The 26,451-nt window shown below is 49.3% G+C and overlaps 1 long non-coding RNA gene across 1 annotated transcript; it reads left to right on the plus strand.

The window, feature by feature from the left end:
- The first annotated feature begins 367 nt into the window (after window positions 1-367).
- Window positions 368-17,754, plus strand: LOC120229962. Its single transcript, XR_005527887.1, has 3 exons — window positions 368-545; window positions 17,314-17,456; window positions 17,549-17,754. It is a non-coding gene; the product is annotated as an uncharacterized LOC120229962 (long non-coding RNA).
- The last annotated feature ends 8,697 nt before the right edge of the window (window positions 17,755-26,451 follow it).

The raw sequence follows: 26,451 nt of genomic DNA on the forward strand, positions 1-26,451 counted from the left end.
CTGTCTTCTGTTTTTTTATTGGATTATTTTTTGGTGTTGAGTTGTATAAGTTCTTTATATATTTTGGATACGAACCTTTTATCAGACATATCATTTGAAAATATCTTCTCCCATTCAGTAGGTTGCCTTTTAGTTTTGTTGATTGTTTCCTTTGCTGTGCAGAAGCTTTTTGCTTGGATGTAGTCCCAGTAATTTACTTTTGCTTTTGTTACCCTCACCTCAAGGAGACATATCTAGAAAGAAGTTGCTACAGATGATGTCAGAGACATTACTGCCTGTGCTCTCTTCTAGGATTTTTATGGTTTTAAGTCTCACCTTTAGGTCTTTCATCCATTTTAAATTTATTTTTGTGTATAGGGCACAAGTTCACTCTTGTGCACGTGGCTGTCCAGTTTTCCTGACACCATTTGTTGAAGAGGCACACAGCATAGTTTCTTAAGTCCAGTAGTCCTCGTGCTCAGAAGGTGGCTGCCAGAGTAATTGGACAACACACTGCGTTCCCATCCAGGAAGAGAGAAACCTGATTCTCTTCTCCGAAGCTCTGAGTAAGTCTATGTGCCTGTCTCCTTGGCTCTGTTCTCTTAGGTCTGCCTCAAACCGAACCTGTCATTTGGTGGAATGGAGGTTAGAATGTGTTCCCTACATGCTCTTGCTTTTGAGAAGTAAATGAGATGATTTTGGCTTGGCTCTTGCTTTGTGAGTCCATGCTGGTTTCTGATGTTTGCCATTTCCCTTCCTGTCCACAAACGGTCTATTTAAAAACCAATGCTGGAGTTTTGCCAAGGACCATAGTCCCTGGGATGCCCTCGCCTCCCCACCCCATTTTTGTAGTAAATGGGGACACCATTTACCTCCTCTGTTTCCAGAATCTTTTTTTAAATTATCTTTAAAGTTTATTTATTTATTTTGAGAGAGAGAGACAGAGAAAGTGAGTAGGGGAAGAGCAGAGAGAAAGGAAGAGAGAGAGAGGGAGAGAAAGAATCCCAAGCAGGCTCCCACTGTCAGCATGGAGCCCGACATGGGACTTGAACCCACAAACCGTGAGATCATGACCTGAGCCGCAACCAAGAGTCGGATGCCCAGCTGACTGAGCCACACAGGTGCCCCCTCCTTTAGAGCAGCAGTTTGCGAATGTAAGTGTGTCCCAGGGGGACACCTGGGGAGTTTGGCTTAAAATCTACAAGTAGCCACAGAGCAGAGTGCTTAACAGCATGGTGAAGTCAGGAGCAAGACTGAGCATGTTCCAAGCTCGGCCCTGTCACTTACTGTGACTCACTCAGTCTCTCCAGGCCTCCGTTTTCTTATCTCTGAAATAGAAGTAACAAGAGGCTCTCCCACGTGGAATTGTCATAAAGATTAAGGGAGAGGTATGTATAAATTGTGTAGAACAGTGCCATAAGTGGCATGCAGTGTTGGCTAAATAAATATATGTTCCTTGTCCCCGACCTTAGAGACTGATGAGTCAGGCTGGGTGAGCGGAGGCGGTGGGCAGAAATCTGCTCTCGACAGGAGTGTCCCAGTGGATTCTGATACCAGGATCAACTACCCTGCGATGATGATGATGTGTCCATCCTGTGTGAAGCTTTTCCTGAGCATGGGAATGAGACGCACTTTAGCCCGGGAATGAAAATCCCAAGCAAATACAGGTTTTCCTCTGCTGTCCAAAAGCAGACCTTTTGTATCGCTTCTTGGCCTTTTGGCTAAGATCAAGTGCAGAAGTAGACCTTTTGTAAGCCGAAATGGTGCGAAGTGAAGAAAGCATTACCGTTAATTTATATGGCAAATTTTTAGGTGTTGCCAGACCATCACCACCCCCACCCCCAAAATAACAACCTCTCTTAGGCTTGTCTTCTATACCCGAGGACACAGCTTGCTAGTGGATGCACAAAATAAATCGAGATAAAGCACAGATGCTCACAGACAGTTCAAGACTCGGGGAGCTTGAGGCTGAGAGGCTGAGTGTAGTTCCCGGGGAAGGAGCTGGGTGGCGCCACTCACTGCTTGAGGTGCGTGTGGGCTCTCCAGCGGCTCGCTGCAAGCTCGGAGTGCTTTCCTCGATAGGGGACAAGCAGAGTGGGAATATTGCTCCACTTGGCCTCTCTCAACATTATAACATCCCCCTTACAGAATAGGGCTGATTGCTTCAAACATCTTTTTAATGTACCGCTGTCCCTGGCATTCCCTGGTCGTCCAGGACTGTGGTGGTGTCACGGGTACCCTCCCAGAGGGTCCTGCTCACCTGGGATATGGACACTCCCCCTCGCCACCTCTCCCAGTTTTGGAACATGCCCAGTTACAGTCTGTGCTCACCACGGAGATGCCCCTGCACCGCGGTGTCGCCCTCGTCGCTGCCTTCACTTTCCCCATCAGCCTCATTTGTGATGACAGCATCAGGACTCCGTGTTTGAGAGCCTCTCAGCCTTCCTGAGCTGTCTTCCCTTTTAGAGCCTCTGCGCTTGGGACTGTACCTGTTTTCTCTGAACCTGGGCAATTCTACCTTCTAAATACTATGGTTCACTCTGATATAACTCGCTTTCTCTCTTGTCTCTTATGAGCTCTAGGAAGGATTTGCCCCAAGCTTCATGTATCATTTATCTATTGCTGCATTAAAAAAAAAAAAAAAAAAAGCAAAACATCCCAGTATTCAGTGGCTTAGAATGGCAACAATCTATTTGCTCCTGATTCTTCAATTTGGGCTAGATTTTTGCTGGACTCACCAGGGCTTTCCTTCGCGCTGCCATCGGATGTATGGCTGGGGCCAGGCTCAGAGCAGCAAGAGTCAAAGAACAGAAGCTGTAAGCATTCTTTTATTTTAATGTTTATTTATTTTTGAGAGAGAGAGAGCATGAGTGAGTGGGGGAGGGGCAGAGAGAGAAGGGGACAGAAGACCCCAAGCAGGCTCCACGCTGATAGCAGCGAGCTTGATGTGGGGCTTGGACTCACAAACTGTGAGATCACTATCCTGAGCTGAAGTCTGATGCTTAACTGACTGAGCCACCAAGGTGTCCTAGCTGTCAGTACTCTTAAAGCCTGGGCTTGGAGATCAGGTGACATCACTTCTGCTGGATTCTACTGGTCGAAGCAGGTTGCATAGCCAGCCCAGATCGGGGCAGGGAAATAGACCTTTGAAGGAAGGAATTACAAAGACAGTGAGGCCATTTTTCACCTACCGCACTTCTTTTCATGAAACCTATTTTGAGGACCTGCGGTGAGGAGACAAGGGAGATGATTCTGATCCCTGGAAAGGACTCAAAATCTGCAGAAGAAACACAAAGCTAAAGAGAACATCACAACCCAGTGTAATACACCATCATCATGGCCACCGGCTCTTACACATTTGCCATTTGCTGAGCACTGTGCTTAGTGATGCATTTGCTTCCTCTCACCAAGCCTTGACTATAACCCTCTGAGAAGAAGTATGTTAATAATTGTGCCTATTTTCCAGGTGGAAAAACCAAAGCACAGAGAGATTAGGTGTCAAGAATGCAAGGCAAGATATAAACTCGGTTGATGTCCAGCTGCAGAGCCCTTTCTCTTACCAGATACCTCCCTCTCCAAGGTCAGCCTTCAGCCTGGACAGTATCTTGCCTTAGGCCTTAGCCATGGAGGAGGCCCATCAATTGGCAAGTGGATGGGCAAGCAGGAAGAAGACAAGAGTTTGCAGCAGGTTTCTTTTCAGAGCGTGCTGTGCAAACAAAGAGATACCCTGCCCTTCACTCCTCTTCTCTGGGCCCCCAGGCAGGCTGCCTGTGTCTTTTACCCGACTCTGACTGAGACGGCACACCAAGACCAAAGGCCAAGGTGGACTGAGGCTGCATGAAAGGTTTGAGAACAAAGGAGTCTCATCCTCCCCAACTGTCCCAGAGACACGTGATCAGAGGGAGAAACTGTTCCCCAAGCCACACAGGAAACCGCGTCTCTGTAAACTCACCCATGACGTCAGCCCTGCATCCAGAACGGCCCTCGTACCTTCCTTCCCACTCATCCCTGCATTAACCAATTACTGAAAACAGCTCAAAATAGCACCTGTCCCTCAGCTGGGGCTGCTGCAGGAATGTGGTCTGTGATCCTTTTCAAGAAAGAGCAAGTCTGTTGGAAATCAGTGCAGTGAGAAGAGATTATCTGGCTCTCACGCCAGTGTCCGGCTCTTACCTGCCCAGAACTGGCTGGGCTACCGAGTTCGCACGTTAGGAAACGGTCATGGTGGAACGTGGCCTCTTATACCAGCTGTAGTCTGAATCTCAAGGTAGTCATTGAGGGGTAGCAGTGGGATCCAACCCCACGAGCCACTCAGATCACGCTGGACGCATTTACTCTGAGAAGTGGGCCAAGGCACAGGGGTGGTCCAGAGAGCGTTCAGTGACCTGCTTCAATACCAGCCCAGTTTCTCTGCACCCCGCCACCCCCCCGCCCAGGATCCCATGGGACTCCCATCCCCACCCACCACTCCTAAACCCATTTTAAAACCTGCCAAAGCCATGTAAAAGAATGCTTATTGTAAATAATAAGAGAACGGTGACAGAATGAATATCCATTCAATAAGGTTACAGTCAAACTTTGGTACTACTTACTGACAGAACATCACGTAACAATTAACTGAATGAAACGGATCCCTTCACTGGCGTGGAAATCATACCAAGGAAATTGTCAAGCAAAAAAGACAAGCCCCATAAACATCCACCCATCTATCTCCCTACCTCTGTCTATTATCTACCTACCTGCCCATCTATCTAAACAGTGAACTGAAAATAGTGATTTCCGTCAAGGAGGGGAGAGGGGTGGAGGGAGGTAATGAGGACTTTTGCTTCATTTGTATCCTTTGAATTTTTACAAGAATGTATTCATGTATTACTTATAAAATTAAAAATTAAATACATTCTCAAGGAAAGCAAAGCTGGAGAGAATGACCCACCTACAGAATAGAAAGCACCGCATTCCTAAATCCCACCTTGGTTTATTTGTTTTTCTCTCCAGCTGAGCATCAGTCCTGCCCAGAAATGGCCAGTGTGGCTCCTTGCCCCTCCCTCAGAGCCCCTCCTCCCTCCTCAGTTGAAGGCTCTTGATTTCACCTGCAGGCCCAGCCTCACCCACTGACCTCACCCCAGTCTCTGAAAGCCAGGGAAAGTGCAGATATCTTGGGTCCCCAGATTGGGTGCTGGAACTGTTTCCCACAGCCAGTGTCCGTGGGGTCCAGTCCTTATTACAGACCCAAAGTGTCTCTACCTGGATCTCTTCCGAGGGCCTCTCCCGATGTCCCCTCGGCTTTTGCTGCCCACTTTGGGCCTTGCTCCTGGAGCTGTATCCCCCCCACTGGCCACACTGGCACAACGGCCCTGAGCAGTAGCCTAGACTGGCAGCCCCATCCCAGCAACAGTGGGAAGGGCGTAAGGGTTCTGCTCGGGTCTCACTCTCCAGGGACCTGCATGGGCTCTGGAGGGTCTAAACTGACAGGTGGCTCTTGGTTTCAGTCTCCCGTGAGCTAGTGAGCAGCCTGGGTGGGAGTCGGCACGAGGTCCCTCGCTGGGCATCGCCACCCCCTACCTGTCTACTCAGAGTATTCTGACCATCTGGTTCTTCTGGCTAAATCTGCAGCATGAGGCTTTGGGGAGGATTTCAGGAGTGGGTCTGCCAGCATTGTCGTGCACGACTGTGGGGAGCTGTGTCATCCCTTTCCCCAGAAGACTCGAGAAGGAGGAGAGATCCTCCCCCCCAACTAGCGTGTCCAACTATTTTATCGGTAGTTGGACCCGGAGGCAGGCGAATGAACTAAATGGCCCCTGATGAGAAGCCCAAGCCAGGACCCAGCAGACCGGAAACAAAATGGTTGCCACAAGCCCGTTCTTCCCTCAAACTTGGCCTTCTAGGAACACCCAGCTTATCAGGAATGTGGACCTGAGGGCTCCCAGGATGTCCATGAACCTAAGGAGATACCTGTCCCTCCAGGGGCTCGGGCAGGGCTACCTAATGGACAGCTTGCTTTAGTGCGGATAGAGACACCCCTCCCCCAAGAATTATGACGGGCTTTGTTCTCCCCCACTATCAAGGTAGTGGCTGCCTGGAATTCAAATAGACCCTTCCTCTGACGTTCAGCAGTACCCATCTGTTCCGTGGCCTCTCTCAAATCCTCTGGTTGTAATGATGAACCCGTCCAGGGCTCTGAATAATCTATTAATAAATAACCATCCCTGAGATCACACAGTCCAATTAACAGAAGTGTGGTATTGAGCAGCACAGTGGTGGATGTCGGAGAGGGGGCAGATTTTTACCCATCTCTTGTTTGCTCAGGAGGCAAGGGTGCAAGATCACGGCAGCCCAAGGTCATTCTGAGGGGACAGGGACCCTCATTAGAATGGAAAAAGCCACCACCGACGCACACAAGCCCAAGAGATAGATGGTAACAAAACCACCCTGAGAAGTAGCAGCTGCCAATATCTTTTGCATAAGTACTGTTAGGTGGGTGTCTGGTTGAAGCCGATGTGTGGGCATTGGAAGAAACAGTCAAATTGCCGTGAGTTAAGAACTGAGGGTTATTTTGAATTCTTTCTTTCTTTTTTTAATTTGAGTTTCTTCCTTTCTCTTTAGGGGGGAAAAAGTTGTTTTGCCATGGACAGGCCAGGAAAGTGGTAAGAAGAGGGGCCAGTTAGAGAGGGACAAATGTAGGAATGAACCTCAATTCACTCCCAGCCTGGTCATTCCCCTGAAATCCTGCCTGGAGGCAGTGGCATTGTCAAGACGACCTTCTGGCACCCTTTGCTGGGGCCAGGGGCATCCTGGCTGGGAGATTCTAAGAGGCAAGAGTCATACCTATGAGGCTGGAGGAGAGACCTGTAGTCATGGTAACCATGCAGTTCAGTTTCCCCATGTGAGTAGGTGGTCCCAGTGTATGAGAATCCAATTCTGAAGTTTAGGGAGGCACTCAAATCTGGGCACCCCAGTTTCCACAGAAAACCAACATGGCGGCTCACGGTCTTGGTGTGAACATGGCTCCTTTTGCCAAATCCCCCACGACCCTCCTCTGGGGGAAGGAAGGACCAGTAGCAAAAAAGGGCTACTTAGAGACCCAGGAACCCCAAGAGTGGGAGAGCCATTGGACTGAAGAAAGGAAACATATTCCCCAGTATGAGTGACCCTAAACATTTCCACAAGGTCAACGGTGGAGAATAACATCATGGCAGACAAAATAAATCTAACAATTGGACCGATGTCAGCAGCGTTTCAGCGTCTTGGAGGGCAGGACAACCTTATAAAAGATTTTCATAATTCCTGAGAATCAGATCCCTTTATACTCAAGTCGCAGGCATGTTGACTGGTCCCCATTCCCCACTGTTCCCACCCAGGCTCCCAGGCACCCACCCCATCCGCCTCCTCCTCTCCCTCCTGACTGACAGTGAATATACACACGGTCCCTTAGACGTGCCAGCCTGGGGTGTACACCTGGGTCCCACCACTGTGTGCAGAGGCTGGGGAACCCCTCGTCCATCCGTCCATCCATTCCCCCAAGCTTAGATGCCTGCAGAAATGCTACCATCCCACTTGTCTCAGAGCAAAGCGCTCTAATCCCAGGAGGCGGGGAAGGCAGATTTTAACTCAGACAATGTTTAAGACACCCAGGAGCAGAGACAAGCTAATGTTTGCATAAATGCCCTCCCACTGAACCTCCTCCCTGTCCATCTGTCCCCTGGCTCTCACACAGCTAGGACCGCCTTTGTGGGTAAATAAGGGAGTCCCCAGAGAGACAGGAAGCCCTCTTCCTCCTCCAGGGCCGGCTGCCTCCAGGCTTCCCTCCCACAGCCCAGCCAAGAGCCTCTGCCTCCTCCTCCCTGCGTGCTCCCCCACCCCCTGCTCATTCCCTTTATCTCCTTCTTCTCCTTTCCCATTTCTGGCCCTGGCTTAGCCCTCTATAATGACTTAATCTTGCCGACAGGGTGACAAGCGGATGAATCGAACTCTGAGGCTTTTTTCCCCACTCCAGATTCATTTGAAGATTTCTCCCAGATGCGGCACTAAAACCCTAGATTCAATTTCCCTTTGACATAATAACCGAATTAGTCTCATATTGTCATACATAAATTACTAGCCAGTCAGGGTGCCACCAGAGGGAGAGAGAGCTGGAGAGAAAGCAAGGCGTGAGCATCCAAAGGGGTGTGACTGTGACAAGCGGGGACCTGAATAACAAGCGGGGACCAGAAGGGTAACAGCTAATCATATCTGACAAACGAGGAGAATTCCCAGGCTGCAGCAAAGGTAAAGATTATTTACCTTCCTCTCCATGCCCCTAGCCATTAAGATGTCACCGTGGGGAGCATGTACCTTACAAGAGATACACAGATCTAAATATCTTCTCGATTAAGTAATGCTCTGTTTGCAAAGGCTGCCTTCAAAGAGGAAAATATAATTTTGTGCAATGCTGCTGCAGCCTCTAGGCCTGGAGACGGAGCTAAGCCGGGCAGAGGACCTGTGGGGTGCCTCCTAGGGACACAGATGCCTGGCCTGGGCGCTGGGGGCCTCGGCCTGGCTGGTTTTGAGCACAGGGGCTGGGCCCTGGCCTTCCCCACCTACGCCCTGGGGTTGACTACTGGCCAGGAGCATGGCCAGATCAGAACCAGCTGGAATGAGGCTTGCCCACCTGTCCGTCAGCCACTTGGCCTCCTTTCCATTTCCCCACCTCGTCCCTTAGTTCTGGTCAATTCTTTCTCCTGAAGGTTCTGGCCTCTGGCCTCACCTCTGCATCCTACATCTTGATGGGGTTATTACCCCAACGTCCTAACCAGTTTCCCCACAGCTTCTTAACCCGTCCTACGTTGACAACCTGTGCTATGCTTGGCCACAAAAGGGTATCTTCCCAAAATGTAAATCTGAAGCCAGTGCCTCCCTAAATTAAAACGTACAGGTAGCTTTCTAAAGAGGAACATGCAACCCCCTTAGCATGGCCCATAAGACTAGCAGGACCCGGCCATTCCTTACTGCTCCAAGCGTGCCCCTGGCCTTGCTCCCCGTGCCCACCGTTTCCCAAGTGCATGCTGGGATTTCCCTGAGTGCCTCCTTCGGCCAGAAGTACTCTTCTCTCCTCTCACTTGCAGCTTAAACGTTGCCTCCGTATGAAGCCTTTCCTTGCCTCCCTAGTCCCGTTCCAAACCACCCCTGCCCTCGCCGGCCTCCACTGCACCCCAGCTTTCCTCAACACAGTGCCTCACATGTGCCATTGCTCAGAGTGGCTTACTTATCATCTCTCTTCCTGGATGTCAAGGTCTTTGGAGGCAGGGATTGGGTCTTATTCATGGCGATGTCCCCCTATAACGAGCGTAAAATAGGAATTATGAGCAACATCAAAGGAGAGGCATGAAGCCAGCCCAGGGCAAACCAGGGACCCACACAGACCCCTAAACACCCCTGCATAGAGGGGTTTGCTTGCTGCCTGTCATATCTATGCAGTGAAATTGAGGTTTTGATGGCATGTCTGCCATAAGCCCCGCATGGGCTAAGAGCCACGTGATTTAGGACGTCCTAATTCCCACCATGGTCAGCACAGAGCGTGGCCTGTGCTGGATGTTCAGTCAATGTGTAAGCGATTGTCTGCTGTGGATTCTGTTCTCAGGAGTTGACTCCTTTGGGGGGAACAAAGGGAACAATTATAGAACAATCAAGAACCAGATTAATCAACTATCCCACTGGACTGTGAGCTCCTAGTGGTCAGGGCGGCAGTCATGTCTGCATCTCTGCCTGAGGCCCACACATGCCCAAGTGACCACCCAGCATAGACCCTGCTCAGTTCAGGTTGTAAAAGCCATGGAAACAAATCCAGATTCTGCCTGTGTTTTGTCCTCAGATGTGACCTGAGGGACAGGTAGTGACCTGTCACTCTGCCCTCAACTTTTTATTAACCTTACCACCTGCCCTAATTGTTTCAGTCCTGGGTTGGGTAACTACCTTCCTTTTATATTTCTATTTAGCCCGTAGTCCTGCAGAATCCCAAAGACTAAAATGACTTTAAAGCCAATTTATTGAATGACCGGGCTCAGTGGGAAAATCAAGACACAGCCTTTCCCCTCACTACTGCATTCAGACCTCCTCCCTCAGATGTCCCTCTCCACCCACACACACACGCGCCCGACAGGATGCAGACTCTAGAAACGTTCTTTTTTCTTTTATGGACAAATATAACTGTATGTATTTAAAGTATAGAATGTGATGATTTGATATGTATATACATTGTAGAATGATTGCCAAGATCAAGATAATTAACACATCCATCACTTCTTAACATAATTAACTCTTTGTGTGTGTGTGTGTGTGTGTGTGTGTGTGTGTACAGGTGTATGTGGTAAGAATACTTAAGATCCACTCGCAGCAACTTCCAAGGGTATAATACCACATTATTAACTATAGTCACATGCTGTACATTAGAGCTTCAAAACTTCTTCTAACCGAAAATTTGTACCTTTAGACCTATAGCACCCCAAGCCTTCCACCTCTCCGCTCCCCCAGCCCCTAGCAACCATCATTCTCTTCTCTGTTTCTAGGAAATTGGCTTTTTTTTTTTTTTAAGATTCCATATATAAGTGATACCAACCAGTATTTTTCTTTCTCTGTCTGGTTTATTTCACTTAGCATAATGCCCTCCAGACCCCACCATGTTGTTGCAAAAGGTAGAATTTCCTCCTTTCTCATGGTTGGATAATGATTATAAATAAATTATATTTATATGAATTATAAATATTCATTATATGTGAATATCACATTTTCTTTATCCATTCATCCACTGAAGGCAATTTAGGTTGCTTCCATATCTTGGCTGTTGTGACTAGTATGACTGTGAACATGGGTGTACAGATATCTCTTCAAAATACTGATTTCCATTGCTTCAGATATATCCCCATTGAACCGAAGAGCTTTTGCATAGCAAAAGAAATAATCAATAAATTGAAAAGGCAACCTATAGAGTGGGAGAAGATTTTCACAAACTGTATTGAAGAGGTAAGATGCAAAATATATATAAAAAAAGAAATATAGATGAAATACTTCAAATGGCTAATTAACAAAAACAGTCATAAATATTTTTCTAAACTTGGAGTCTTGGATAGTGCTAAACATATCATTATTAGTTCCCAAATGGATTAGCTTTATTTTATGGTAAATTAATAAAAGTAACTTTTTGGCATATAATTAAGGTTTGGACAAAAATACTATTTTAAAGTAATATTTATATTTAGAATTCTACACTTGGAGTAAAAATAAGTACAAAATAATATATAAGCAGTCAATCTGTTTTATGGCAAAGGCTTTATGTGATTGATAACAAGCCATGGCAAATATAAGCAGTGTTCTTCCAAATGCTTTATTTTCAAAATATGAAATTAAATAACTTTATTGCAAAACTAAAAAAAGGATGCAAAATATATAATGAACTCATACAACTCAATAGCAAAAAAAAAAAAGCAAATAATCCAATTAAAAATGAACAAAGGACCTGAATGTTTCCAAAGAAGACATACACATGGCCGAAAGGTATATGGAAAGGTACTCAACATCGCTAATCATCAGGTAAAGACGAATGAAAACCACAAGATATCAGGTCACAACTGTTAGAATGGCTCTTATTAAAAGGCAAGGGATAAGAAATATTGGTGAAGATGTAGACAAAAGGGAACCCTTGTGCACTCTGCTGGAAATACAAAATGGTACAGCTGCTCTGGAAGGTGGTATGGTGACCCCTCCAAAAATTAAAATCTGAACTATCATAGGATCTTCTCACTTTCCCATCACTCTTCAGTATTCACAGTTTATTTTCAGTGGTTTAAAAATCCATTTCAAGGGCGCCTGGGTGGCTAAGTTGGTTAAGCGTCTGACTTCGGCTCAGGTCATGATCTCACGGTTCGTGGGTTCAAGCCCCGCGTCGGGCTCTGTGCTGACAGCTCAGAGCCTGGAGCCTGTTTCAGATTCTGTATCTCCCTCTCTCTCTGCCCCTCCCCTGCTCAGGCTGTCTCTCTCTCTCTCTCTCTCAGAAATAAATAAAACATTTTTTTTTAATTTAAAAAAAAATCCATTTCAACCCAAATCAAAACTTCAGTATCCTATCCTATTGAAAGCTCTTCCCACTTTCCCCTCCCCCACCTGCCACAAGCTTGAGATCCTGCCATGGGGAAGGGAAGCCACTTGCTGCTTATCCTTCCTCCTGCCTTTCTCTTCCTCCTCCCCCAGTCTGTGCTGCCTCTGGCTCCTTCACGGGCAGCGCGGGGAGAAGATGATCTTTTCACTTGGTTTAAGCTGTTATCAGCTCTCTGGCCACTGAAAGAGCTGGTAGAAGTCCAAATGCAAGCTCTGTCTCGGGGGGGGGGGGGGGGTGGATTGTCGGTTCTTTGAGATATTCTCTGGGGAACAAGACAATTTCTGCATAAGATAGTTCCCTGACGGGGGCAGTGGGCTCCCCACTGATCTCTCATGACTCCCCATAGTCTCCAACTCAAGGGTGCCTCCACACAGCCTGCCTTGTCTCCTCTTCCAGCCAGTGTGCATTGCAGCTTTCAAGACGGCTCGAGCCAGGCCAACCTGTAATGATCCATTCAGCCTTCAGGAGGTAACCTTGCACCTCCAAACTCTGTCTATGCGGGCAGCAACCAGGTGCTTTTCTGAGCTCCACTCCAGCAGAATTAGAGACAGGTCTCTGAGTTTCTACAGTGTAAGCATCCAGCCAGGGGGTGGGGGGTGCCACTCTGCCCACTGCTGGACCACATTCTCTTCCCACATGTGATTTTCTGGAAGCTTCCTTTATTTGGCTTGGGATAGACCAAGGAAGAGAAACTCAGAGTACCAGCTCCCCTCCGAAATTCTGTCTCAGACCTTCTCCTTTCTGCAAAGAGGGTGGCCGAAGGAATGAGGGCTGCAGAGCCCATCCCCCCATCTCCTGGTAAGTCTGTGGCTATGTCTGGCAATGTGCCTACTGGGCCACTTTCCGACCAGGAAACAGGAGGCATGTTTCCTCTCCAGGAGGGGTAACTGGAGAGAATTAAAGAGATTATTTGCAAAGGTGTGGGCAGGGTTCAGGGGACTACAAGAGATTGAGAAACATCTTGAGTGTAATGGGCAAAGGGAGGGAGGTGTTTCTGGAGCCTTACAAGATCTAGGGCTGTCACACAGGTGCCACTGCCTTTATCAGAAGGATTCAGCCACTCTCGTACCATGACGGAGCAGAGAGGAGACAGATGAATAAATACCCTGGCCTCTCTCCTCCTGCCCTCAGATCTCCTGCATGTGCCTCCCATTGGCTGAATTCAGCCCGAATCCCCAGGACAAGGGAGGCCAATAAGTGCTGTCTGTAGAGGTCGGCCTTGCAGGACAGGGGTGGAGAATCGTGCCCGGGGATACACTGGGGAATATCCAGCACACACACCCCCTTCTTCACAATGGGCAGGAACTTGTCACGCACCGTCCTCAGCGGGGAGCCTCAATGAAACAGTAGTGCAAGTCCATTTGTCAGCTAATAACCCATCCCACATGGTCTTCCTCTGCTCCTCTCCGCTAACCGTAAGGCATCTGCACCCCCGTATGGACTGCAGAGCAGGAGTGCAAGGTCTGGGAGCAGGGATGACAGCGCTCATCTTCTGCAAAGAGAGGCTTGGTTCTGAGCTTTCTCAACACCCAGGCAGCCAGTATCCAGACATCAACCGAAAACCGTGTAACCACAGTGCAAAGAAGACATGGGGTGAGCTTGGACCATCTGCCATTTTAGACTCGCCAGGCCACAGGGCCCCGTTGTGAGCACCCATGGTTAAGGGCCGGCCCAGGTTTGCTGGCCGAGGAGCCCTCTGAGAGGCTGCGGTTAGGAGTGGAAAGGGCACAACTGAGACGGAGATGCCCAAGGTGGAGACAGCATTGCAGTCTGACTTTAGGGACACAGGGACGAGGCCCACAGCGTCCTCTCCCTCATCTGCTTCTCTGAGGACTGCTTCAGGCGGCGTCCAGACCGGCTGGCACAGCCTCGCAGGCAGGGCTGTGGGTCAGTGCCAGCCACTGGACTGCTCCAGAGATGTGGCTTCTCCTGACAGCGGGGACTGACTTCAAAAGACTCATTCACCAACGTCTGGGCTCCTGAAGCAGGACAAAGCCCAGCGTTGCCCAGACCAGGATGGGTATGTGCACAGACGCATCCACTCCTTCCTTGTCACACAAACCATCGTGGATCATGCAATTTTCACATTTATCTTTTCCTCTCCACTATAAGGTGGGGGGTGGGGGGGCTGGGGTTTGTGGGGACACATGCTACGAGACGGAGCAGAGGACCCCGGGAAACTCATTCACAGAGACCCTGTTGCTGCGGCAGCTCCCCAGGGGAGATGCTCTAGGGCCTTCTGGGGTCCCAGACCTTGCCCCCGGTGGCCGGAAATGATTGTGTAAGTCAAGCCCACGCTGCAAGCTGCGGTCTGGGATATCCAGGGACTAAGCTTACTGCTAGTTAAAAGCACAGACTTTTCCATCAGACAGAACTCCATTCAAATCTTGGCTTTGCTGCTGCCTTGCTTTGTGACCTTGGGCCAACGAAGACTCAGTTTCCCTACCTGTAAAATGGGAGTGACAAATCGTACAGGGCTGTGCTAAGGATTACACGAGCTAACGTGTTGACTGACTATCACGGTGCCTGGCATACAGCCTGCAGTCAATAAATAGCAGTCATTACAGTTATTGTTGGCTCACTCCCATTGTTCCACGTTGGCCAAATCCCATGCGGTAGCAAGTTTATTTATTCAAAAGCTATTTACTCAGCACCTCCCACATGGCACTGGAAAAAAAGAGATCTCAAGGAGCTCAAAGTCCAGTGCTGGAGACAGAAGAGTGGAGGTAATAGCTGTAATAAGGGATGAAGGCTGTGGGGACACAAAGCCTGGCCCAGGCTAGAATGGTCAGGGAGGTCTTCCTGGAGGAGGCAGCACTCAAATTGAATCTTGTCAGAGAAATGAGGCTTAACCAGGCAGTCACGATGGGAACACTGCTCTAGGCAGAAGCAGTAATGAGCATTGACAAAGGTAACAGAAGAGAGTGGCAGGTTTGGGGTGGCTGAGGGTCAGTGAGGGGAGGAAGTGGAGGCGGGGGAAAGGCAGCGACCCAGAGAGGAAGTCAACACGCTGGAGGGAGGCATCTGCACCACATCGTGGTGGGGCAGGGTGATCCCTCAAAGGATGGTCTGGAGTCTATGTAATCAAATAGTCCTCTTGAACTTCATCAAGACTTTGACTGAGGCACCTGAGGCTGATGCCTGGGGGCTGTGTGATGAGAACCCCAGACCTGGCCCCGCTCCCCTCTTTGCTGCCTGACATCAGACTGTTCCCAGGGAGTCAGCCCTCGGGGGCCCCAGGCAACCACGTCGGCTGCCACCACCGCCTGCCTCACCCTCCAAGCTGCCCCTGTCAGGGCTAATGCCTGAAGGACAGAGGGACCCAGCCGTCACCTTTCTTCCACTTCTTGCAGGAATAGGGGACCAAGCAGAAGCTGTCCAGGTTGCCAGGGGAGTCCTCAGGGCCTCCAGACAGCCCCTCTCTGCTAAGGGCACCCAACTTCGCCAGCCCCCTGTGACTCTGACAATTGTCGTTCCTGGAGGCAATAGCCGAATCCACAATCCAATTATGTGCACGAGGAGGCACCCACGCTTCATTCCCTCTGACCTGCCAGCTGCTGCTCTTCAGGGACAGGTCAGCTGTGTGCTGTCTCTGTGGCTGCAGGGACACGCGGCGCAGGGGCGGCGGGTGGGGGTCGCCCTCCGCGCTCTCTGAAAACGGGATGTCCTCAGCAGTTTTGAAGCTCCAGCCTGTTTCTGCAAGTGACAAGAACTGCCTCCCAGACAGGAAAGCAAAGAAACTTCAATTGAACGGGAGCGGGTAGGCATAGGGATTTGGGGCCACAGTTTTAATCCAAGCCCTGGACGACCTCAGAAAAAGTCATTTGACCTTTGTGGGTCTCAGTTTCCCCACTTGCCTTATGGTCATGACAGAATTACTGGTGGAAATTCATTGTGATAATGAATGTCTATGTTTCTCAAACAAGGAACTCCGGCCCTGGGTTTACATGGCAACACAGTGGCAGATGTACATTTTCCTAAAGCATAAATTTTACCCAAATATTTTAGAGAAAAGGACTCTATTAAACAAAGACCTTCTGGAGACACAAATATCATTCTAATGAATTATAAGGATACAATAGGAGCCATCAGAGCAATTCTTTGTAATGCTAGCAACTCTTTGGCCACAGCCCCAGGTCTGTGGGTCCTGGGTCCTGCTCCCCTGCCCCTGGGGGTGAGTCGGCTGAGCCACCAAGCACAGTGCAGAGAGATGTGCTCTCTCTCTCCTTGACATGAGAGCACAGAACAAGTGCGGACGTGAACCCATTGCCTGGGATGGATCACTCTAGGGTTTGCTTCTTTGTTGCCCGTGAACTTTGCTTCTGACTGTAACCACATCCATTGGGTCCATCTGTCTCATCTTTGATAGAATCATAGAAAAATTGTGAGCAGCAAAGGATGCTTTTCCCCAGACAGTGACTATCCTAGAAGTAACTCAGAGAGGAGAATGGAGGAAACTGGGACAGGCCAGAAGAGGCAGCCAAGGGGAGAGGAGCACCTGCTGGTACACGGGACAGACGGGAGCACCATAAGGACACGGGGATGTGGGATGGGAAGGCCCCGAAGCAGGGGCTAAGGAGCAGCAACATACTGAGAATCTCACCAAGGGTTCAAGACCTGGGGCTGCTGCCGGCCAGGGAGGGAAAATGAACTGCAAAGAGGGTGTGATGGCCCTTCACCAGATACCTAAGCGACCTCTCTAAATCCTTGGCACTGATCTATGCCCGCCACTTTCCTGCAGACCCAGTTTAACCGTGAGTCCTCTGATCATGTCCGTTGATCATGTTCTGCCAGGTTTATGAAAGAGCCAGCTCGGCCGAGCCTTATGACTATTCTGTCTCCTCAAGCTAAATGCTGCTCGGTTTGGGGAGCACAGCAATCTGCTTTCTAGAAGCACATTAGCCTGAGACGTCCAGTTTTTTTCAGCCATGGCCTCTGCAATTGAGGCTATATAAATACAGATTGCATGCAGTTTTAATGAATAACAATGAAGTATATTTAAAAGTATGGATTTTTAGCAGCAATACAAATGTTGAAGGGTGAAAAAACCCCCACACCCCATTTAATTAATTTTATTCCCATCGAAGTGCACGGTTACAGGCCCGGCGTGTGTCATCGATCAGTTTTGATCAAGTGGTGGAGAATATTACTTTTTAATGCCCGAGCCTCTTAGGGGAACAGTGACATGTGTTCATTTCTGCCTCTAGGTTTAAGAAGATGCTTTCCTAGAACTTGCCATTGTCGCAAGATGGGCCTCAGGGCCTCCCACTTGGGTCCACAGTTCTGGAGATACGGAGGAGTCACAGTGACGAGCAAGGACATCTCAGAATGTCCTGCCATTGGACCCCAGGTGATGACCCCCCCCAAACCTAAAAGCACAGCTCATATTCGTCCAAGTCTGTGAATCACTTCTGAAACCATGGCTTTATTTTCGCCCAATAGCTCTGCAATCCTCTAAAATAGGAGACTCTACAGACCTGAGCTGAGCATCGGTGGGAAGGAGCACTTGTCATTTGCCCAATCCTCATGCCCACATTGAGTCTGAATGGCGATACGTCCTAGAATAAATCAGAGGTGCCCCCCCAACTCCCTACAGCCTCAAGTTCTCTGTGTCCAGATTTCCTCGGGGGCGGGGGAAGCAAGGAATTACAGAGCATCCAACCCCGTGGGCCTCTCCGTGCTGAGAAAGCATTTCAGTGAGCTCCTTTGACAAGTGTCTTCCACCCAGCAATGGGCTAGGCACAAGAGTGAAGTAAATAAGCCATCTCGATAACATTCCCCAATACTTTATGCAATAAACCTGTCTCAAAAAGTTCGCAACACAGACGCTTATGATGGTTTAATGCACTTTTGACTTGAATAACTGTTGAAACCTCCCATCTCCCTCTTTTCCAGCAAGTACATCATCAGGGAAAGACCTCCACCTTTCACTTTCCGACATAGCTTCTCGCATTCTTTCCTGATGGGAGCAAGGGCCTTACAGGACTAAGTACGTGAGATCGTTAAGTAGAACGTGTTTAATGAAAAATGTCAGGTGAGCAGCTTGGGGTCAGGCGGGACATAACTGGCCTGGAGTCTCTAAGTTCTTGTAGATGCCCACAGAAAAGAATCCATAAAAAAAGCCCATGTGGCAAAATAAAAATGTATGTAATGTAGATTATACATTTCGGGGGGTGTGGGCACTGCATAAATTTCTTTAAACTCATTCTACATCTTTCAGACACGGGAACCAGCTATATTTTCAATGCCTGGCCCAATCTCACCTAATGCTGAGGCCTCTATGCACTGGACGCTCTGCTGAGAATCTCCTTTTAATCTGCACGCAACGTTCTAGAGTAGGGATCATTATTCCCATTTTATTAATGAATAAATAGAGTCTCAGAAAGGATGAGGGGTTCTGGCTTCAAAAAACTGCATCCTTTGATTTCAAACCTCAGCTGTCCCCTACTACCATCTGACACTGTTACTTTATTTATTTATTTATTTATTTATTTATTTATTTTTAATGTTTACTTATTATTTTTGGGAGAGAGTGCAAGAGGCAGAAGGGCAGAGAGAGAGGAGACAGGCTCTGAGCTGTCAGCACAGAGCCCGACACGGGGCTCGAACTCAAGAACTGCGAGATCATGACCTGAGCCAAAGTCAGACACTTAACCGACTGAGCCACCCCGGTGCCCTCGGGGCTGTTTAGACACAGCCTTGATGAGAAGGTTTTCTCGAACTTCAGTGTGCCTGTGATTTACTTGAGAGGCATGGCTGACCAGTGGTTTTGGGGCGCACACCGCCCGGGAGCCTGGTCTAGTAGCACTGCAGACGAGGGCTGAGTGACTGCATCTTCTAGAAGTGCCCTCGGCAGCTAAGGGGCAGGTGCTGAAACACCACAGTCTGGGCTCCTCAGAGCAGAGAGCTCCCCCCTGCCCTTCTTCTACCTCCGGTCAGACATGCCCCCCACCCCCAGTTCCTCGCAGGATCTTGTGGGCCCATGCTGGAACCCAGAGGCAAGGCCTTCACAGCTTCCCAGGCCTCGCAAGAGTGGCGAAGAAAATAAAGAGCAAACAGAACTCCTCTGCTCCTTCTACATCCAACACCCGGCAGGAGTGACCTTTGCAAGCCTGCCTGTAAAACAGCAGATTCCCGCCCTCTGCTTAATGGGAGCAGGAGTGGCCGGCCCGGCTCTCTCCAGCAAGCTGGGCTGAGGCCATAATCCTCCAAGAAAGAGTTTATGAGTCTGCCTCTGGCATTTAAAATTAATATACTTATTAAGAAGCAGGAGAGTGCTTTCAGGGTAAGTGTCTTTCTTTTTTTTTTTTTTCCTCCCCAGGGTGAAGGCCACTTAGCACAAACTCAAAGTCAGCTGTCTCCATGGGTTTTTGGGGCGTTCAGGGATTAACTATACAGGATGAGCCTGTTTTACACAAGGGCCTGCTGCGTCTTCTCAAGTGGTTTCCGGCTCCTCCCTTTAGGGCTTCAGGGGACAGAAATGCTGAGACTTTCGGGCCCGGACACAGTCTCTTCCAGCTGTAATCTTATTGCTCATGCAGGGACCCAGCCATTCCCCCAGCCGTTCTTCCAGCCAGGCACTCAGTAACCCTCCTTCCTTCCACCCTTTATTTATCTAGCCAGCCGTAGCTTTCATGCTTTCATTCACCAAACATCCATTGAGCACCTTCAGTGTGCCGGGCATCGGGAATACACAGATGAATGCCACACCTCCCTGCTTCTAAGGAGCTTACATTGCAGGAAATCTGCTTCAAAGGCAAAGGGAGACGATATGCTAAAGCAATGATTCAGATTCTGTAAGCTTATCCAACTATTAAACTCGTACTCATCCGTCAAAACCCAATTTAAATATGCCCAGCCTACACAACTGCCCATCCCCACCTCCAAGAGCTATTTCCCCCATGCTCTAACAGCAAGTGGCTATATTCCATGGCTCTATTTCAGGCCCTGTCATTGCTGTTAGTACCTGTTCCCTCTTCCCTAAGAGGGTAGCAACGAGTCTTTCCTAAGTGAATCTCCTGGGCTGAGTGCCTGTCATAGAGAAGGTTAGTGGCTTTTGTGATCCTAAAAACCACTCGGGACTTTCCAGTTCCACTTCTATGCGATATGACTCAGTAGATCTGAGCCCATCGTCCAGGAATTTGCGTGTGTTTTCCTGGTGAGCCTGGTACCACACTTCCATAATAAAATGATGCCAGTGCCTCGGTCAAAGTTTTTTGAATGAATGAAGAAAACCAAGAAATTAAAGGACAACCAAAAAATCTGTGATTTTAATTAGGTCTACGGATTTTACCAATGTGATTTTCCTAGTTTTTTATATTGCATAGAGTTATACCGAATGTAACTATTTAGGGAAGCTGGGTGAAGGCCTTTTTGTAACTTCCTAGGTGAGTCCATAATTTTTTCTAAGCAAAAAAGTTTTTTTTAGCTCTCTTGTTTTTTTCTTTTCTTTTTTAGCTTTTTTAATGTTTTATCTTTTTTGAGAGAGAGAGAGAGAGACAGCGTGAGCAGGGGAGGGTCAGAGGGAGAAGAAGATACAGAATCTGAAGACAGGCTCCAGGCTCTGAGCTAGCTGTCAGCACAGAGCCCGACGCAGAGCCTGAACCCACGAACCGTGAGATCATGACCTGAGCCAAAGTCAGACGCTTAACCGAATGAGCCACCCAGGCGCCCCACTCTTTTCAGACCACCTGCCTCCTGACATCTAACTCCACCCTGTGGAGAACATCAACATCCACAGATGTTGTCTGTTGAGTATAGTTAACTATCTACTTAATTGTTATACAATTAATTCTCTATTATTAATGAAAAGCATTCAGTCTTTGCTCAATTTCTCAATATCCTCCAAAATAATCTGATAAAAAATATTTCCTTGTTAAGTAAGGTATACACTACCATTATTTGGGGAAGTTAGGGACAACTGCTGATATGATATAGATGATTCTCTGTTACAAACCCAGAATCCAGACACTTTGCGTCTTCATGTGCGTGTGGATCCCAGTGGCTCTCAGACTTGACCGTACATTAAACATGGCCCAGGGAGCTTTTAAAAATCCCAGTGCCCAGGCCACACCCCATTCCCATTAAAATAAGAATTTCTAGGGTGGGGACCAGGCCTCAGTATTTTTTAAAGCCCCACGTGATTCCAACCAGGGCCGTGGGCACTGCTGGGGCGTGAGACTGTGAGGGCACCCATGGGCCCCGCTCGTGTAGAGAAACTCTGAGGTTCCTTCTTTTTTTTTTTTTTTAATGTTTTATTTATTTCTAGGAGAGAGAGAGAGACAGCGTGAGCAGGGTAAGGTCAGAGAGAGAGGGAGTCACAGACTGAAACAGGCTCCAGTCTCCGAGCCGGCAGTCAGCACAGAGCCCGACGCGGGGCTCGAACCCACGAACTGCGAGACCATGACCTAAGCGGAAGTCGGACACCCAACCGACCAAGCCACCCAGGCGCCCCTGAGGTTCCTTCTGAACTGCTGCTATATTCAGCTCAGAAAGAGCCACAACACCGTCCAAGGGAGGATGGGCTCTGTGACTTCTCTGCCGTTTGTCATTCCTCAAAGTGGAGGCGGGCGGGACTCATGCTAGCCTTCTGACCGAGGCCTGCGTTTTTGACTAGCTGCTCTCCACAGATGCGGCTGCCTCCTTGTCTGGGTGTCTGAAAAACTCCTTTCAAAGCAGATCAACATTTCACGTGGTTCTGATGACCCTCGGTGGTCCCCACAAGTCCTCCCCCCCACCCCCAGCCTGACTGGCTCATTTACAAAAAGACCCACAGTGTCTGTCCAGGTCAGCAGCTTTTCATGAGCTCTGCCAGGTCCATGCCAGTCTTCGGACAGAGTGGCCGGGGGCCGTCCTCTCTGAGTGTCTTGTGACAGAATGAAAAGCAGCTGGTGCCCAGCTCCAGGGCCAGAGCACCAGGCTGAGGGACTGAGGGGACCTCCTGCAGTCACAGAAAGGATGCAAGACCCCTTTGGGGAGAAGCTATTATCCCTTGATGATGCAGTTCTCTGTGTGCTATTAAGAAGGCTGTTTTCCCAAGCTAGGCCTGGTTCTGCAGGTTGTAGAGCAAGGTCATGGTGCCGGGCACCTGCAGACAGCCATGTTCCTTCTTGGGCCCCCGAGGACTCTCCACTCCTGCTCCATCTCAGGCAGCTGAGGGGGGCCGGAGGGGCCAGGAGGGGTCCCTCACCGACAATCTGCAAGCTGCCACCTTGGACAAGGATTACGTACTTATATCTAGAGATTGCCACTCACTCGGACTGTGCAGCGTGGGGCCCGGAAGCCCTGTCAGAGATGGCCTAGTTACCTAATGGGGCCTGGCTTGCTGACAGCTGGCAAAGGCTTCCAGCTCGCTCTGCTCTCCCCAGAGTCACCTGGAGGCCGCTAAACATCTCAGCTCCGAGGACATCTCCCCTGTCCTTACCCACGCCTGCCTACCCACTCCAGATCCCTCCTCCTTTCCACCCTCCTCCCTCGCTTGGCACGGAGTTGTAGACCGAGCCGGGAGAGAAAGGCCTCACACTGATTTGAACAAAAAAAGTGAACTTTCAGTGGATGAATTGGATGACCCGAACGGCAAAGAAAAAGGCAGCTTGTAATTTTGAGTCTGGCCACTGTAATAGCCCAGCTTTATTTATCCCGTGTCCCAGATACTGCATGTTACACATTAAATCCTCCCGATCCCCTAACAGGACTCATATTTTCTCGTGCCCATTTTAGAGATGAGAAATTGGAGGTCCCAGCTTTGACTTGAGCCTGCATGTTTCATCAGTGGGTTCTTCTGTGTAAGTTCCAGAATCCTCCTCATTAAGACCAGAGGCACACTCTTATTGCCCTGGGAAGGCACCAGAGCCCCTCTCCCTGGGGGACCGATACTCTTCACTGAGGAGCAGGACCCCTAGAGTGGGAGATTGGGGAAGGAGGGCCTTATTGACTGTTGGGTAAAAATGGCCTAGAGGACAGCCCCCCCCCCCCCTTCAGAGCAGAGAGTCAAGATGTATAGACCCGGCCCTGTCTCTGAGCCCCTCTACCAGGACATTCTAGGAAGAGGCTCATGTCAAAGATGAGGTGGTCCAATTTCTGTTCAAATCTGCCATAGGGTCGTAGAGGAAAGAAGGAATGGTGGGTCTACTTCTCCAGGTGAAGTTTCTCCAGGTGAAGTAGAGCAGAGACCCTCCCACCCTGATCCCAGAGAAAGGGAAAAGCTCATGAATCAGTTAAATGGATTTAGGATAAGCATCTTACACTGTCTCTCTGTTAACATTTTTCTATCTCTATGTATTGTCAGGAGGCTTTGGTAGTTTAGTGTGCCCAGAATACTTAGAATAGTGCCTGACACATAGTCAGTAACATGCTGGTGTTAGCTACACTAGTCAGTGTATGTACTATATACATAATGCAGTCAGTACCGTGCTGGGTTAGCTATACTGGACAGTGCATATACTGTATACACAAGACAGTCAGTACCATGCCGGGTTAGCTATACTGGTCAGTATATACACTGTATACACAGTGCAGTCAGTACCATGCCGGGTTAGCTATACTGGTCAGAGCATATGCTGTATACACAGTGTAGTCAGTACCATGCCAGGTTAGGCATACTGGTCAGTGTTTATACTATATACACAGTGCAGTCAGTGCCGTGCCGGGTTAGCTATACTGGTCAGTGTTTATACTATAAACATAGTATAGTCAGTACTATACTGGCATTAGCTAGTGGTAGTAGTGGTCTCTTTTGAGACCAGAATAATTTTCAGCAGGTGACACCCTGGCTAAATAAAAGAGCTTCTTTTTGTTTTAAGTTTATTTATTTATTGAGACAGGGAGAGAGAGAGAGAAGGCACACACAAGCAGGGAGGGGCAGAGAGGAGGAGAGACAGAATCCCAAGCAGGCTCCACACTGTCAGCACAGAGCCCGATGCGGGACTCACCCACTGTGAGATCATGACCTGAGCTGAGATCAGTAATCAGACGCTCAACCGACTGAGTCACCCAGGCGCCCCTACTAAATAAAAGAGCTTCTTGACAGTTACATATCAGACATATCAGAATATTCTACAAAGAAAAGCAGTAGCCTCTCCTTCCCTGGCCCATTGTATGAACTGTTTCAGCCAAGGAGAAACATAATAAACATTTATCTGAGTACCTACTATGCGCCGGGCACTTTTGTCTGTACCATCTCGTGCGGTCCTGACCTAAGCTCAGAAGGACATTCCCTTTTCTGGAGAAGGAAGCCGAGGTTCAGAGAGGTCATGAGCCTTGCCCCTGATTTACATTGCCACTCAGGCCTCCATGCCATTTTAACTGCATCCAATGAAAGAAGATGGACAGACAGTATGACCTTCAGAAAACCCTCACAGCCCGAAGCACCTCACTTGGGCTCACTCAAGCCATCAGGAAAAGGGAGATCAGAAAACCATCATGCTTTCCTCAAAGGGTTTCTCTTCTGTCACAGTAATAAATTCTCCCAACATTAGCAGGACCCGAGGGAGGGGGACGGACTGGTCAGCCCAGGGCATTGACTGACAGCTCTGGAGCGAGCCCGCATGGACAGAGGGCGGCCAGCATTCTGTGTGCGGAGACGGTAGGCAGGGTGATCGCTGGGCTCCCGTGAGAACAGACGGTCCGCGAGGCTTTGACTCACACTTTGTAAATTGGTTTCATGCATGGGCTATCAATGGGGGCCTGGCTAGATAATAGGATTTTCCAACACAGTTCTTCTCCCCGCTCCTCTGCAGCCTTCCACATCTCCATGCAGAGCGCTCATAGGGATGTGATGTGCTTGGCAAGGCAAGCCCCGGTCAGGCGCCACGGCTCTGGCAGGGGGCCGTGCAGATCTAAGAGGCCATGGTTCAGAGCTGCCTCGGAGGACGGCTTATGTGCTCCACTAGCACAGCTGGGGGAGGACAGCATCCTAGGCAGCCCCTGCCAGGGAGCTATGCCTGCTTGCTCCCGGGGAGGGTGCTCGGAAAGTGGCCATGGGGCCTCCGTGACTGCTTGTAGCTTAACTGCATGGTCCCGCCAGCCTTGACTGTCCACGGCGACTCCCTGCCACATGCAGTCGGACTCCAGAAGAGGCCCAGCAGAGCCCAGAAAACCCAAGCAGCCCAATGCAACCATTTCTTAGAGGCTGAGCCTTAGGGAAAGTGAGTTACTGGGGAAATGCACTCAGGAGAGGCAGGTGAGGGACCGAGGTCTGGGCTGAGATCAGCTCTAGCCTGGGACTCCAGGATCATGGATTATATGTCCACATCGGAGTCACCTTGAGGCAAGCGGGGCTGGTCTTGTGTGCCCCGGGGTCAGCCAGTCATTGTCCGATGGCTCAAGGCGAGGTGAGGTGACGAAGGCAGGGTGTTATGACCCTCTGGGGTCAGGTGGCTCCCATTCGTCTAGCGAAGGGGGGCAGCTGTGAGCTCTAGCAGCCTCAGCCGGGGGGTGAGTGCACCGGGCCAGCCACGGGGATCTGCGCGGGGCACCAGCAGCACTTGCACCATACCTGGGGAGATACTGCCCGGGCACCGCTCAGCCGTCACCCCATCAAGAGCCAGCTTGGTGACTCTGACTTCTAGAAAGCCAGAAGGCCGCGGAATTAGATGGCATTACAGTGAGCAATGTCTGCGACATCGCCCAACACTTGCTCCTGAAACAACAAAGGGACAAAGGGAGTTCACAGACCTGTTCTCTCATCTCTTCCTAGCAGGGACATGTGCCCACTGCCCTTATCAAGGGTAGAAGTGGGGACTTCTTGCCCAGGCTCCCCGAAGCCAGAGCCAGCCCCGTCTGCATCGCGGCACACAGGACACCTATCAAAGCTACCCTGTGACAACCCAAAGCTTCCTCCCCCAGAACCACAACTACAAGTTTTCTGATGAAACACGAATGCCCGCCTCCGATGCGGAAAAGAGATTAAATTGGGAACAATCTTAATTCTTTCTGGCAGAGAGAAGCGAGCGAGGGCTGTCAGTTCCCCCTTGATATATTGTTAAGGAAATCCAGGTTTAAAGGTATTTCATAAGTTTTCCTTTGCCTGCTAATAAAGAGAGTCAGCTAACGGAATCCGATCACCAGGCGAGATGGTAATGAGATAATGTGGTGTACTCAACAGAGACCCAGCCGGCTCCTTGAAATTCCTCCGAGAGGGAGTTTCTGAAGTGCCACATTGTGACGAGGAAGGGAGAGGAAGAAAGAAGGAGAGAAGGGAAAATGGGCATAATTAGCTGAGTAGATTAGGTGATTCAACAAAGATCATACAGTCTCAGCAGGCTGAAAAGCTGTGGTATTTATCAACATACCTCAAGGATGCTTCCTGGTCTCCAGGCCTTTCTGTTTTCTCAGCAACACAAGTG

The sequence above is a fragment of the Hyaena hyaena genome, unplaced genomic scaffold (genome assembly GCF_003009895.1).
Source record: "Hyaena hyaena isolate Hyena2069 unplaced genomic scaffold, ASM300989v1 scaffold_37, whole genome shotgun sequence".
In the NCBI taxonomy this organism is placed as follows: Eukaryota; Metazoa; Chordata; class Mammalia; order Carnivora; family Hyaenidae; genus Hyaena; species Hyaena hyaena.